Consider the following 15,313-nt stretch of genomic DNA (forward strand, 5'->3'; position numbering starts at 1 on the left):
TCAGACTATGTCTCAGCCCCATATTCATGTCAATCAGTTTGCCCACAACCTATGGGTTGGAGGTGACCATTAGATTGCCATGTATAGGGCAAGTTGGAAGTGGGTCTAACACCCAGAGTTCATTCAGCATACAGTGCTTTGAGTCCTTAAGGGTTTCTGCACATCCATTTCATTGCTTGCTTCCACTTGATCTGTGTTCCATACCAGTATCTCCCCGTGTAGCTGATGCCTTTGCTGCACCCAATAGCCCAATTGCATCAATTTAATTCATTCCTGTTGCAACCTTTGGAAATGTTTCCGTCGCCTCAAAAAAAAAAACCTTTTCCCCGAAAGGGAACAGCAACAATCTGTATTTATTCAGTGCTTGAGACAGAGTTACTGAGGGGAAGAAAAAAAAATCACCCTCAGCTTTACACAGGCAAGAGGAGAAAATCAGACACCAAGCCAAAACAAACAGGTTGGGCAGGGTCACCAAAAGCTTGGTCAAAAGGTGGCTTTGAAGGAGGAGAGGAAAGTAGAGAGTTTGAGGGTTGGGAATGGATGTACAAAATGTGGGGATCAAGGCAGTTGCAGGCATGGCCTCCAGCAGAGGGGTGAAGGGAAGAGAGAGATACCAGGAACTAAACCAAACTTCAACTCCTGATACCTAGAGGCCCCACTGTTAACCCTGCGCCCAATGAGAATGGAGCACACTGGGGTTAAAACCCTTGCAGCGACCAACACACCCAACCCTTGCTGGCCTGACACTGAGCACCAAGCAGGGCATCAGACAGCTAAGGGCCTGGCAGAAATTCTAAAGCCTGGGTCTGACAACGTCATGCTACCCAGACTAGATCTTAAAGCTGAACAGCAATGCTTGGTGCCCAGTGTCGGCTTTGCTAGAACAATCAGGCACAATGAAGGCTATGACAAAGTAAAGAATTAACTTTGAACAAATATCCAGACACCCAATCAACATTTGAGGGTGTGGAGCTGGACCTTAACCACAAGGTGGGGACATGCACTGAAGGAGAGATGCATTTCAATAAATGAGGGCTAAAATCAATCAGATGTTTGGTGATAAGATTTTAAATTTTTACCTCAAGTTTCAGGTCCAAGGGTTCAGCTTTAGTCAGTGGTATCACTGCTATCTTGGTGATTTTATACATCTTGTGCCTCCCAAGAACTGTCCCAACAAGGCCCTTCTGTCGAATGAGGATCAGGAAGCTTTCTAAGTCTACAATAATAGCAAGGAACACATCACAGATACACTTCCTTGCTCCATTTTCAAATGGCAGTACATTCTCCCTTTTCCCTTCAGGTTCACCTGTTCGATGCCCCCTTACCCTGGTACATGGGCCCGAGGTGTCCACCAGTTTTGACAAGTGTCAATACCAATCTGTGTATAGCTGGCAGCTCTCCCTCTCATTCCATCTTCCTCTATTGGATCTGCTTGCATTTCTCTTCCCCCATTGGCTGCAATTCCTGGCTCTACAGGGCACAGCAGATTAACGCCCCGTCTATGAACGGGGATTATTTAGATTCGGATTGGGGAGGCTGATGTCAGGCATCAGCTTAAACCCCAGCAGTCTCATTCCTCACTTCAAATTTTATTTTCTTCTACTTGGTCTTTCCCCTTGACTTGTCCCCTGACAGTGTGGACTATTGCCTGGGTCCAGCTCCAGGGGCAGCTGCACATCTCCAGCTGACCATTCTCCATGTGGGACCTTGGACAGTGAGTACCGACGGTGAGATAGCCAACACACACTTGTGCATTTCCGCCAAGAGGTTCGAGGCCTATTACAGTATAGAATCACAGAATGGTACAGCCGCAAGGGGCCATTAGGGCCCAGAGTTTGCACCAGCTCTTTTGAAGAGTTAGTTAGTCCCACTCCTCGCTCTTATCCCACATCCCTGGAATTTCTTCTCCTTCAAGTATTCATCCAATTCCCTTTTGAAGGCCGCGATTGAATCTGCATCCACCGCCCTATCAGGCAGAGAAATCCAAATCCTAAACACATTGCCTAAGATAGTTTTTCCTCTTGGGCCTCTGCTTCTTTTGCCAACTACGTTATCCCTGGTTATCAACCCTTCGGCCACTGGAAATAGAATAAGTAAAGAGAAACTATCTCAACCCTTTGCGATCTTAAATACGTCTATCAAATTTTCTCTTAGTCTTCTCTGCTGTCAGGAGGAGCAGCCTAGCTTCTACAGTCCATCCGCGTAACTGTAATCCCTCATCCCTGCAACGATTCTCATAAATCTCTTCTGTATTCTCTCCAAAGCCTTCACATCTTCCTAAAATGTCTCAATAATTGCGTCAGCCGAGATGAGCGGACTTTGTACAGGCCAATGGTCATGTGACTTATGATCCAGCTGAGCACAGACCATTGATGGTCATGTAACTGTCTAGTTGATCTTAGCCGAGACCATGGCCTGGTTATGTGGCTGTCTCATTTATGTGCCACACCAGGTACAGTGTTTACCAATTGAGGCACCGGGGAAGCCTCTCACTATTGTAACCAAGGAAACCAGTCACAGTCCAGCTGCAGTAGCTTGATAGGCATTTTGTGGGCTGCCTCTTTGGCTGGGATTAACCATCAGATAATCCCTGGTGGTCTTGCAACACTTAAAGATACATTACAAGGCGCACTTTAGTAGAACTTGCCCTGTGATCACAACACATACAGCCTTACTTGTGTGAAACTGAAATTTGCCAACAACTCCTTGTACCAGGCCAAGACAAACAGCACCGGACAGATCCACATCTGAAGCTGCAAGCACAAGAAAAGGGGTTGTTAGTACCTTGCTAAACTTCAATGATGCTGCAAATTTCTCTGAAATTAGAAAGTGACCCATCACATCTCTTTAAAACGCTCTAAACCCTCCACAAACATTGCATTACTCTGAAGTGCAATGGCCATAGCACACAGGAAGATGCCATGAACAGCAATGAGATGCACCTGTCAGTTTGTTGATCACGGACCTCAATGAACACTGTGCTCTTCTTCAATTGGTGCCATGGAATTTTTAATGTCCGCCTGAAATTTGGTTCAATACCTGAAATGAAGGACAGTACCTCCGACGACGCAGCACCCCCTCCAATCCTACATCAGCGTGTCAGCCGAAACTGTGTTCTGAAATTCTGAAGTGAGCTTTAAACCTGGGCCATAGATGGAAGTGATCAATTCAGTCCAGCTCACCCACGTGCAAGAACACCTCACAATACCACAAGGTGAAGAGACTGACTCCCAGCAGCAACAGGGCCTCGGGCGAAGTCAAGGTTTAGGAGATGTTTTCAGACAGTGAGGTGTAGAGCATTCGTCAAGACACAGGAGCAATGGCTGAAAGATGAAGAGGAGGATGGGATGAGCAGTAATGTGGAGTCAGAACAATAGAAGGTATGGCCTGGGACCTTTGTCCAGAGAAGATTTTTTTGACAAGATGGAGCAAAGCCATCGAGAAACCTGAAAACAAAGGCAAGGATCTTGAAGTTAATACATGGACACAGTGAAATGTTGACAATGTGTGACAGAGAACACAAACAGTAGATATCTGGACCAGATGTCTGAGGGAGTGAAACTTGGAGAGGGGAACCAGGCAGTGGAACATTGGAACAGTCAGTCAATTATCCAGGTGAAGGCTCCAGCACTTGTTTGGATGAGTTAGGGGTTTAGTGGGCATATAATTTGTAGTTGGAGGAAAACCAGAGCACATGGTTAGATGACAAGAGAATATGCAGCTGACATGGCTACGTGTACTATTTCCTTCTGCCACATAACTCCAGAACTCAGTGGGGATGAGGAATGAGTTGATAACTCCAGTTGAGGAGAGCGCATCAGGTCCATTGTGCCTCTGCTGGTGCCAATTTTTCAGTAAGAATCATCGAATGATGCAGCACAGAAGATGGCCATTCACCCCAGCATGCCTATGCTGGCTCTTTGGAAGAGCTTTCCAATTCGTTCCACCACCCCTCCTGCTCTTTCCCCACAGCCATGGAAATGTTTCTCTTTCAAGTATTTATACAATTGTCTTTTAAAAGTTACTATTGAATCTGCTGCCACTGCCCTTACAAGTAGCACATCCCATATCACAACTCGCTGTGTAAAACAACATTTCCTCACGTCGCCTCTGATTCTTTTGCCAATCATCCTAAATTCAAGTCCACTGATTACCAACCCCTCAACTACTGGAAGCACTTTTCCTTTATTTCACAACCTTGCATGATTTTTAACCTCTATCTAAATCTCCTCTTAACCCTCTCTGATCTAAGGAGAACAATCCCAGCTTCTCCAGTCTCCCCACATAATGATCCCCGGTACTATTCCAGTCAATCTCCTCCGCACCCTCTCTAACAGGTTGGCATCCTTCCTTAAGCGTGGTGCCAGAATTGGACTCAATATTCCAGCTGAGGCTAAACAGTGATTCATAAAGGTTTAGCACAACTTCTTTGCTTTTGTACTCGACTCCTCTATTAAAGCAAAGGACCCAGTATACCTTCTCACTAAAGATTTGTGTACAAAGAACAAAGAAAATTACAGCACAGGAACAGGCCCTTCGGCCCTCCAAGCCTACGCCGATCCAAATCCTCTATCTAAACCTGTCGCCTATTTTCTAAGGGTCTGTATCTCTTTACTTCCTGCCCATTCATGTATCTGTCTAGATACATCTTAAAAGACGCTATCGTGCCCGCGTCTACCACCTCCGCTGGCAAAGCGTTCCAGGTACTCACCACCCTCTGCATAAAGAAATTTCCATGCATATCCCCCCTAAACTTTTCCCCTTTCACTATGAACTCGTGTCCCCTTGTAATTGAATCCCCCACTCTGGGAAAAAGCTTCTTGCTATCCACTCTGTCTATACCTCTCATGATTTTGTACACCTCAATCAGGTCCCCCCTCAACCTCCGTCTTTCTAATGAAAATAATCCTAATCTACTCAACCTCTCTTCATAGCTAGCGCCCTCCATACCAGGCAACATCCTGGTGAATCTCCTCTGCACCCTCTCCAAAGCATCCACATCCTTTTGGTAATGTGGCGACCAGAACTGCACGCAGTATTCCAAATGTGGCCGAACCAAAGTCCTATACAACTGTAACATGACCTGCCAACTCTTGTACTCAATACCCCGTCCGATGAAGGAAAGCATGCCGTATGCCTTCTTGACCACTCTATTGAACTGCGTTGCCACCTTCAGGGAACAATGGACCTGAACACCCAAATCTCTCTGTACATCAATTTTCCCCGGGACTTTTCCATTTACTGTATAGTTCACTCTTGAATTGGATCTTCCAAAATGCATCACCTCGCATTTGCCCTGATTGAACTCCATCTGCCATTTCTCTGCCCAACTCTCCAGTCTATCTATATTCTGCTGTATTCTCTGACAGTCCCCTTCAGTATCTGCTACTCCACCAATCTTAGTGTCGTCTGCAAACTTGCTAATCAGACCACCTATACTTTCCTCCAAATCATTTATGTATATCACAAACAACAGTGGTCCCAGCACGGATCCCTGTGGAATACCACTGGTCACACGTCTCCATTTTGAGAAACTCCCTCCCACTGCTACTCTCTGTCTCCTGTTGCCCAGCCAGTTCATTATCCATCTAGCTAGTACACCTTGGACCCCATGCGCCTTCACTTTCTCCATCAGCCTACCATGGGGAACCTTAGCAAACGCCTAACTGAAGTCCATGTATATGACATCTACAGCCCTTCCCTCATCAATCAACTTTGTCACTTCCTCAAAGAATTCTATTAAGTTGGTAAGACATGACCTTCCCTGCACAAAACCATGTTGCCTATCACTGATAAGCCCATTTTCTTCCAGATGAGAATAGATCCTATCCCTCAGTATCTTCTCCAGCAGCTTCCCTACCACTGACGTCAGGCTCACCGGTCTATAATTACCTGGATTATCCCTGCTACCCTTCTTAAACAAGGGGACAACATTAGCAATTCTCCAGTCCTCCGGGACCTCACCCGTGTTTAAGGATGTTGCAAAGATATCTGTTAAGGCCCCAACTATTTCCTCTCTCGCTTCCCACAGTAACCTGGGATAGATTCCATCCGGACCTGGGGACTTGTCCACCTTAATGCCTTTTAGAATACCCAACACTTCCTCCCTCCTTATGCCGACTTGACATCAACCTCAGATCACTTAAAAAAAAACTGGACAATTTAATTCATATTGCCTTTCCTCATTCTTCCTAGCAAAATGTAGCACTTGACACTTGTGTGCTAAATGGCATCTGCCATGCATCAGACTATTTCACCAGTCTGGCAATATCCTCCTGAATGAAATCTGTTACTATCCTCCTCTCCTTTTACCACATTTTCAAGTTTTGTATCATCTGTAAATTTGGAAATTATGCCCTGTATACCCAAGTCCAGGTTATTAGTATATACCAAAAAGAGCATTGGCCCCAATACCGAGCCTTGGGGAACACCACTGACTACCTCCCTCCTATTCTGAAAAACAACTACTACTGCCTGCTTTCTGTCCCCTGGCCAATTTTATATCCACACTGTCACTGTCCCTTTAATCTTTTGGGTTTCAATTTTACTAACAGATTTACGGGCCCAGATTTTGAGTTAGTAATGATGGTGAAACTGCCAGCGATCACTGGCGTTACTCCTCTGAAACTGACAGCAACCTCTGGAATCTGCACTCACGCAGTTAAATGTAGAAATCCAAAAGTTGCTGTCAGGTGAATCTACGCTTCCCCACAGGGTGTGCTGTTGACTACAATCAAATAGAAATCATTGAACTGATGCGAACTTGCCCTTTTATGCTATTATTCTTGCTGTAAAACCCTTTGAAGATCCACCTTGTTGAAAGAGGTGCAGCTGTGTTTTTAAAACAGTATACAACATTCATAAGTACTGTTGTAAAAACCTCTCTGGGTCTGAAAAACTATTTTTATATTTGTGGAATATCAGATTTCTGCATTATGATAATTCTAAGTCTATGCCTTATCGTTAACTGACCAACCATTAGAAACAAATCTTTTAATCTCAAAACCCTTGATAATTTTGAAATTCTCTCATAGATTCCCCCTCAAATTTAGATTGTTCCAGCAGAAAACAGGCCATTCAGCCCATCAAACCTGTGTTGGTGTTCTTGTCTACATTGCCCACCTCATCTAGTTCCAGTATCCTGGTCAGTCCCCTATTGCATTCTCTTCTAAAGATATTTAGAGATTCTGCTTCAAAATAACAGTCTGTGACAAATTCTGTGTTTCTTTTCCCTAAGCTCCCCTTTGATCCTTCTTATCATCTTAAAAATGTCCCGTCTCACCAATCAGTGGAGCCATCTGTCACTATTCACATTGACTTTAAAATCTGCAAGACCTCCATCAGGTAATCTCTTCATTTCAAGAACACTGAAATAAGCTACAACTTCACTCTTTGCTTCATAATGATAAACATCCAAACTTGGTAAACTCCTAGAGAATCACTAGACCATTTTCCCAATGTTTTTACTTCCTTACTGCAGTGGGGCACCCAAACTAAGGCTTTGTCGAAGTTCAACAATACCTCCTTGCTTTTTTATACCAAGCAAAGGATGAAGTTTGCTTTTTGATGGTCACTACAAGTGGATGAGGCTTTCAGTAACCTTTGTATATGACCACTGCTCTTCTATTTTGTTTCAAGTCTTAACATTTAGGATATATTTCCATTACTCATGATTTCCAAAATGTCTCACGTTCCTCCACATTGTATTCTGTGCTCCTCCTGTCTTCTTTCTCACAATTGTTATCACCTGTTCAGTATCATCTGCATATTTTAGTTCCAATGAAGGATAAAAAGCAATTGATCCAGCCTTCCTTCATAACAACAACTTTCAATCCAAGTGCCATTCTTGTGAATCTTCACAGTATCTTACCCATCATGTGCTCAGAACACTGGACAATACACCAACTTTGACCTAATACCATGTCCAAATCAAACATCACTTCCCCCTTTCATATTCAGTGCCCTTAGAAATAAAACACAACTGTCCATTCTCAAGTTTTTGTGACTTTAATAGCCAGTGCCGATTGGGAAAAGATCCAAGCTCAGCTAACAGGTGTCCTCAATTCTGGTTCCATTGAAATGACACCTTTGGCAGTTTGTGCTAATTGGGAGATGTTAAGAGGTGAACCTATAAAGGACTTCTAATGGTTGTTGATAGCATGACATGCATTGTTGAGTCCATTGGATAATAGCCTCTGTTCTTATGCACTGAAAGCCAAACAAGCTGTCTGGCCCCACGAAAGATCTGAGCCCAGAAAATGATAGAGATGAGTTAAGAAGTAACAAAGGGCAGGAAATGCTGCTGAGAGTATTTCATAGACCCCGCTAACAATAAGAGTGTTGGAAAGAGTATAAATCAGGAAAATATGTAGCATGTAACAAGGTGTGGGAGGGGCTTTAATCTTCACATAGACTGGGCAAACTAGATTGGCAAAAGTAACTTGCCGGACGAGTCATTAATGTATTCAAGACAGTTTTCTAGAATCATTTGATAAGGAATCAACTAGTGAGCAGGTTATTTTGATCTAGCATTGTGTAATTACTAATAAGTCATGGTTAATTAATAACTTTCTAGTGAATGATCCTCGGAAAAATGATCATAATGTGATAGAATGTCATTGAAGTTTGAGTGTGATGTGGTTAAGACTGAAACTTAGGTCTTAAATTTTAAAGCCAATTATGGATGTTTTAAGGGGCACATTGACTAAGGTAGATTGGGAAATTAGATGAAAAGATATGACAGTAGATAAGCAATGGAAAACATTTAAAGAAATAATTCATAATTCTCAATGAATGTATATTCCTTGTAGAATAAAAACTCCACTGGAAAGGTGGTACAGCCTTGACTAACTAGTGAAGTTAAGAGTAGTATTAGATTAAAACAGGCTGACAATGTTGCATAAAATAGTAAGCCTAAGGATTGGGAGGATCTTAGAACTCAGGGGAGGATGACCAAGAGATTAAAAGAGGGAGAAAATAGAATATGAGCAAACTAGCATGAAATATAAACAAGAGATTGAGAGAGCTTTTTCATGTGAGAAGAGGAGATTAATGAATGTCAATATGAGTACCTTCAGGGCTGAGACAGGAGAAATTATAATGGTGAATAGGAAATTGCAACAATCTTAAACAAATATCTTGTATCTATCTTCACAGTAGCAGCCACAAAGAATATATCAGAAACTGTGGGGAATTAAGGGTTTACAAAAGCAAATAAATCTTAAAAAGGTTCTGGAGAAATGGGATTAAAAGCCAATAAATCCCCTGCTCCTGATGGCCTGCAGCATGGGGTTTTAAAACATGTGGCTGCAGAAATAGTGGATGCATTGGTTTTGATCTTCCATAATTCCCTAGCTTCTCAAACTGTCCCTGTGGATTGAAAGATAGCAAACCTAACACTGCTGTACAAGGAAGGAGGAAGAGAGAAAACAGAGAACGAGAGGCCTGTTAGTCTGACATCAGTAGCAGGGAAAATACTGGAAGCTATTATTCAGAGTGTGGTAACAGGGCACTTGGAAAGTACGTCACAGAAAGTTAACTTGCAGGTACGCAAGCATTTAGGAGAGCAATTTTAAAAAATCTTTATTGCAAAGCAATTGGAGTATAAAAGTGGGGAAGTCTTACTGCAATTATATAGGGCCTTGGTGAGACCATACCTGGAGTATTGTGTACAATTTTGGCCTCTTCACCTAAGGAAAGATGCACTTATCTCAGAAGGAGTGCAATAAATGTTCACTAGACTGATTTCTGGGATGAAGGAATCCTGCATTGAGGAGAGATTGAGTAGTCTAGAATTTGGAAGAATGAGAGGTTACCTCAGTGAAACATATAAAATTCTTAGGGGCTTGACGGGCAAGATGCTGGGAGGATGTTTCCCCTGGCTGGACAATCTAGACTATCTAGGTCAGCCTTTTAGGCCTGGAATGAGGAGAAAGTTCTTCATTCAAAGGGTTATAAACCTTTGGAATCCTCCACCATAGAGAGTTGTGATGCTCAGTCGTTGAATGTATTCAAGACAGAGATTGACAGATTTTGCAGACTATGGAAAATTAACAATTTGTACCTATATAGCCTTTTTAATGCTGCTTTAACATCTCACACTGAAGAATGCCTGCAGAGTCTCATCGACAGGTTTGCGTCTGCCTGCAATGAATTTGGCCTAACCATCAGCCTCAAGAAAACGAACATCATGGGGCAGGATGTCAGAAATGCTCCATCCATCAATATTGGCGACCACGCTCTGGAAGTGGTTCAAGAGTTCACCTACCTAGGCTCAACTATCACCAGTAACCTGTCTCTAGATGCAGAAATCAACAAGCGCATGGGTAAGGCTTCCACTGCTATGTTCAGACTGGCCAAGAGAGTGTGGGAAAATGGCGCACTGACACGGAACACAAAAGTCCGAGTGTATCAGGCCTGTGTCCTCAGTACCTTGCTCTACGGCAGCGAGGCCTGGACAACGTATGCCAGCCAAGAGCGATGTCTCAATTCATTCCATCTTCGCTGCCTTCGGAGAATACTTGGCATCAGGTGGCAGGACTATATCTCCAACACAGAAGTCCTTGAAGCGGCCAACATCCCCAGCTTATACACACTACTGAGTCAGCGGCGCTTGAGATGGCTTGGCCATGTGAGCCGCATGGAAGATGGCAGGATCCCCAAAGACACATTGTACAGCGAGCTCGCCACTGGTATCAGACCCACCGGCCGTCCATGTCTCCGTTATAAAGACGTCTGCAAACGCGACATGAAATCGTGTGACATTGATCACAAGTCGTGGGAGTCAGTTGCCAGCATTCGCCAGAGCTGGCGGGCAGCCATAAAGACAGGGCTAAATTGTGGCGAGTCGAAGAGACTTAGTAGTTGGCAGGAAAAAAGACAGAGGCGCAAGGGGAGAGCCAACTGTGCAACAGCCCCAACAAACAAATTTCTCTGCAGCACCTGTGGAAGAGCCTGTCACTCCAGAATTGGCCTTTATAGCCACTCCAGGCGCTGCTTCACAAACCACTGACCACCTCCAGGCGCGTATCCATTGTCTCTCGAGATAAGGAGGCCCAAAAGAATACAACAAAATGTCCCAAGACACTTAACAAGAGTGATATCCAGGAAAAACATTTCGATTCCGAGCCACTTAAGGAGATATTAGGGCAGGTGACCAAAAGCTTGGTCAGAGAGGTGGGTTTTATAAAGCATCTTAAAGAAGGGAGAGGTTCAAGAAGGGAATTGCAGAGCTCAAGAGCCAGACAGCAAAAGCACAGCTGTGAAACGATTAAAATTGGGGGTAAGCAAGAGACTAGATTTGGAGGAGGGAATTAATCACTATGGCCTGTTGGACTGGAGGAGACAGGAGGCGTAGGGAAGGGCAAGGCCACGGAGGGATTTGAAAACATGAATTTTGAAATTGAGGTGTAGTCGGGCCAGGAGCCAATATAGGTCTGTGAGCACAAAGGCGATGGATGGACGAGACTCAGAGTGAGTTAAGATATGGAAGACGTTTTGGATGAGCACAAATTTATGAAATGTGGAAGGTAGGAGGCAGCCAGGAGTGCATTGGAATGGTCATGTCTAGAGATTACAAAGGCACAAGTGAGGGCTTCAGTAGTAAATGAGCTGAGGCAGGGGTAGAGTCAGGCGATGTTACAGCGATGGAAATAACGGTCTTGGTGATGAAGCAGATACATGGTTGGAAGCTCACCTCAGGCTCAAATACAACACCAAGTTGTAAACAGTCTGGTCCAGCTCTCTACTTTCTGTCTCAATTTTGTATCCATGCTCCTACTGCCCCTTTAATGCACATGGGCTTCATTTCTGCTAACAAGTCTATCATGTGGTACTTTATCAAATGCCTTTTGAAAGTTATATTGACATCAACCACATTACTCTCATCCACCCACTCCATTACTTCATCAAAGAACTCAATCAAGTTAGTCAGCCTTTAACAAATCTGTCCTGCCATTTATTAGCTTCTCCAATTGATAATTAATTTTGTCCTGGATTCTTGTCTCCAACACTTTCCCCACCACCGATATTCGGCTGAGTGGCCTGTACTGACTGGATTTATCTCTCCCTCCCTTTTTATTTTTGAGTAGGGATGTAACATTTGTAATTCTCCAGTCATCTGGCACTTCTGCCATATCTGAGGATTGGGAGATTGTACCCAGGGCATCTCCTACATCTCCACTCTCTCTTACTTTTCAAACTGTTATAATGTGGGAAAATGCAGCATCCAATTTTCACACAGCACGATCCCACAAACTGCAGTGTGATAATGATCAGGTAATGTGTTTGATGTTTGTTGAGGTATATATATATATATATAGACCAGGTAAGCACCAAGTCAGCTATTGTCAGTAAGAATTGATGCCTTTCAGGGAGGAGAGAATGGGATGGGGGGCGGGGGGAGCAAAGCTCTCCGACCTGCAGATGCTTCTTTGAGCGTTGAGCTGATGGTGGAGGGTGTAAGCTGGTGACTGCATTGTGCTCTCACACTGACCTGCCTTGATCTCCATGCTGCCACTGGAGCGACTACAAGACAAACAGCTCTCAGCCCCTCTCACTGTGTACTCGGTCTGGGATTTGAAGAGCTCCATCCATTCAACCAGCCGCCCTTCCCTTGAGCAGTCAACAAACGAGGGACTTTCCTTCCGGGTTGGGTTCCCACGATCTCCTCTGACCGTTGGTGCCTGCAAAGAGCTGGACTTTCCAATGAAAACACGGAGAAGCGGTTCCATTCCCGTCACAGCAGATGGATTCCAAACAGTTCCTGCCAGTTTAAAGTGGAGTGCTGAAACCAGCTCGCAGCGGGGCCACGGATACAACGTCCATCACATTTCCACTGCACAATATTAGGTGCTGATTCTCCCAAAGTTACATTTGCAAAAAAAAATCTATTCCACCTACTTAATAAGCCTCTCGAAGATTGAAACTCTCGACTCTTAAACATCAATTATCTTTATGTTCAGCGTACGTCCAAGCCTGGTCTTCCCCATTTGTGCCAAGTGTCAATCATTGCATGCGTTATCTTAGTCTTTGCAGAAATCATACTGCTGTAGTTCAGAGAAGGTTCACTCGACTGCTACCTGGGGCGGGCGGGTGGGGGGGGGGGGTGGTATTGGTTATCTTGTGAGGAAAGGTTGGACAGGTTGGGTGTTGGGTCTGTATCCATTGAAGTTTAGAAGGTTCAGAGGTGATCTAATTGCAACATATGAGATGCTGAGGGGATTTGACAGGGGGGGGGGGGGGATGTTGAAAGGATGTTTCCCCTTGTGGCAGAGACTAAAACTGGGGAGCACACTTGAAAAATAACGCGTCTCCCTTTGAAGGCAAGAGGAGAAATGTTTTTCTCTCAGGGTCCTGATTCTGTGGAACTCTCGTCCCCAGAGACTGGTAGAGGCAGGGTCATTGAATGTTTTTAAGGCAGAGCTAGAGATTCTTGACAAACAAGGGAGTCAAACGGTATTGGAGGCAAGCAGGAAAGTGGAGTTCTGTCCAAAAACAGATCAGCCATGATCTTATCGAATGGCGGAGCAGGCTCGAAGGGACCGAATAGCTGATTCCTGCTCCTAATTTGTACGTTCGTATGTATTATTGGCACAGGCTCTCAATTCTGGCTGCAGTTTGGCAATTATGAAGGCCATTCTGAAATATTTCCCCCCCAAGGGGACAGCTCTGCAAATGGTGCAATATTGCCAGTTAAAAGCTGCACAGTCAAATTCAACCTCCCCACCACCAAATCTCAACTGGCTTAAGAAAATGGAAGACTTGCATTTTATAATACTACCTTACATGAGCTCCGGTCATCCTCAAGCATTTCACAGCAGATGAAGGACGTCTGAAGTGTAGTCACTGTTGTAATATAGGAAATGCAGCAGCCAATTTGCACACAGCAAGCTCCTACAAATAACAACGTGATAATGGCCAGATCATCTGTTTCTGACTGAGGGATAAATAATGGTCAGACCACCAGGGGGTGGGGGAAGTGAGGGGATGGGGGAAGTGAGGGGATGGAAACTGCTCCTGCACTTCTTCGTATTAGGACAGTGGGATCTTTTTACATCCACCTGAGAGGGCAGATGGGCCTTGGTTTACTGTCTCAGCTGAAGAACAGCATCTTTGAAATATTGCTTCTGTACACTGGGAACGTCAACCTAGATTTTATGCTCAAGTCTGTGAGTAAAACTTAAACTCACAACTTTCTTCCTCAGACACAGGATGCTACCACTGAGCTATGTCTGACACATGTAGTTTATCTCGGACTTGAGATCAAACAACGGGAAAAGTAAGAGTTGAATATTAGACCTCAATTTCAGAAAATTCATTACCAGCAGGAGTGAGTCAGATTTGAAATCCCCCTTTGCAGACTCTGAGCTGTGCAGGGGTGGGGTGGCAGGAGGGGGAGTGGGGGGTTGGCAGAAAAATGGACATCATCTCAGACTGCTTTCATTCATTGCTGAGCTGTTGCTGAAAGTGTAACATCGACAATGAGCTCAGGAAAGGCTGCCCCTCTGGTTCATGATCAGATCCACAGGCTAAGCTTTGACACAAATGTTCCAATCTATCTGCTCACAAAACGTGCACAGACTCAAAACACTTCATACTTTTTGCCAATCAAATTTCTTGCCTGCAGTTATTGACTCCTTGCTGAGGTATACTGCCACAGGCATTCATTACCTTCTCAGATTTTACCCATTATTCCTGTGTAAACTCTTTCAGCAGGCATTCTGATTGTAGACGACTTCAGAGATTATGCAGATTCACAATCCTTTCCTAAGTCAGGAAAACCCTCCACGCTAAATGGAAAATATTAATTTCATCAGTTGGAAACTTAACTTAGAATTTTAATGGAAAAAAAAACCTACAAATAACTTTTTAAAAATTAGCAGCCAAGATGGCCACTGCCATTTACATCTGAAGTACCGGGAGATTGGACCGGAGACAAAAAGTCTAACAAGAAGCCCAGCCAGGATAATGGCTTGCTTGAAGTGACTGAATTACCTAGAATGGCTTCATTAGCAAGGCAGTCAAGTCCATCCCCACCCATTGACTTTGAAAGAGACAACACCCTCCATATGTGAATTGACATCCTGGGGCATGTAGAACCTTGAATTTTATAAGATTCCAGAAAAACCTCATTGGAAGCAAAGGAGATTGAGAAGAATCATGTTTCCACCTGTACATCTCTGAAAAAACAAGTTTTGTTACACAGACAAACAGACAAGCAGTAACTGAGTGAACAGTAGCACAGAAGGCTGCTGTTCCCACCTCGCTCTCTTCTCAGAAAATATCAAGTGACTGAGGGATCCTCCAGGCCTAC

The sequence above is a fragment of the Heterodontus francisci genome, chromosome 47 (assembly GCF_036365525.1).
Source record: "Heterodontus francisci isolate sHetFra1 chromosome 47, sHetFra1.hap1, whole genome shotgun sequence".
Classification (NCBI taxonomy): domain Eukaryota; kingdom Metazoa; phylum Chordata; class Chondrichthyes; order Heterodontiformes; family Heterodontidae; genus Heterodontus; species Heterodontus francisci.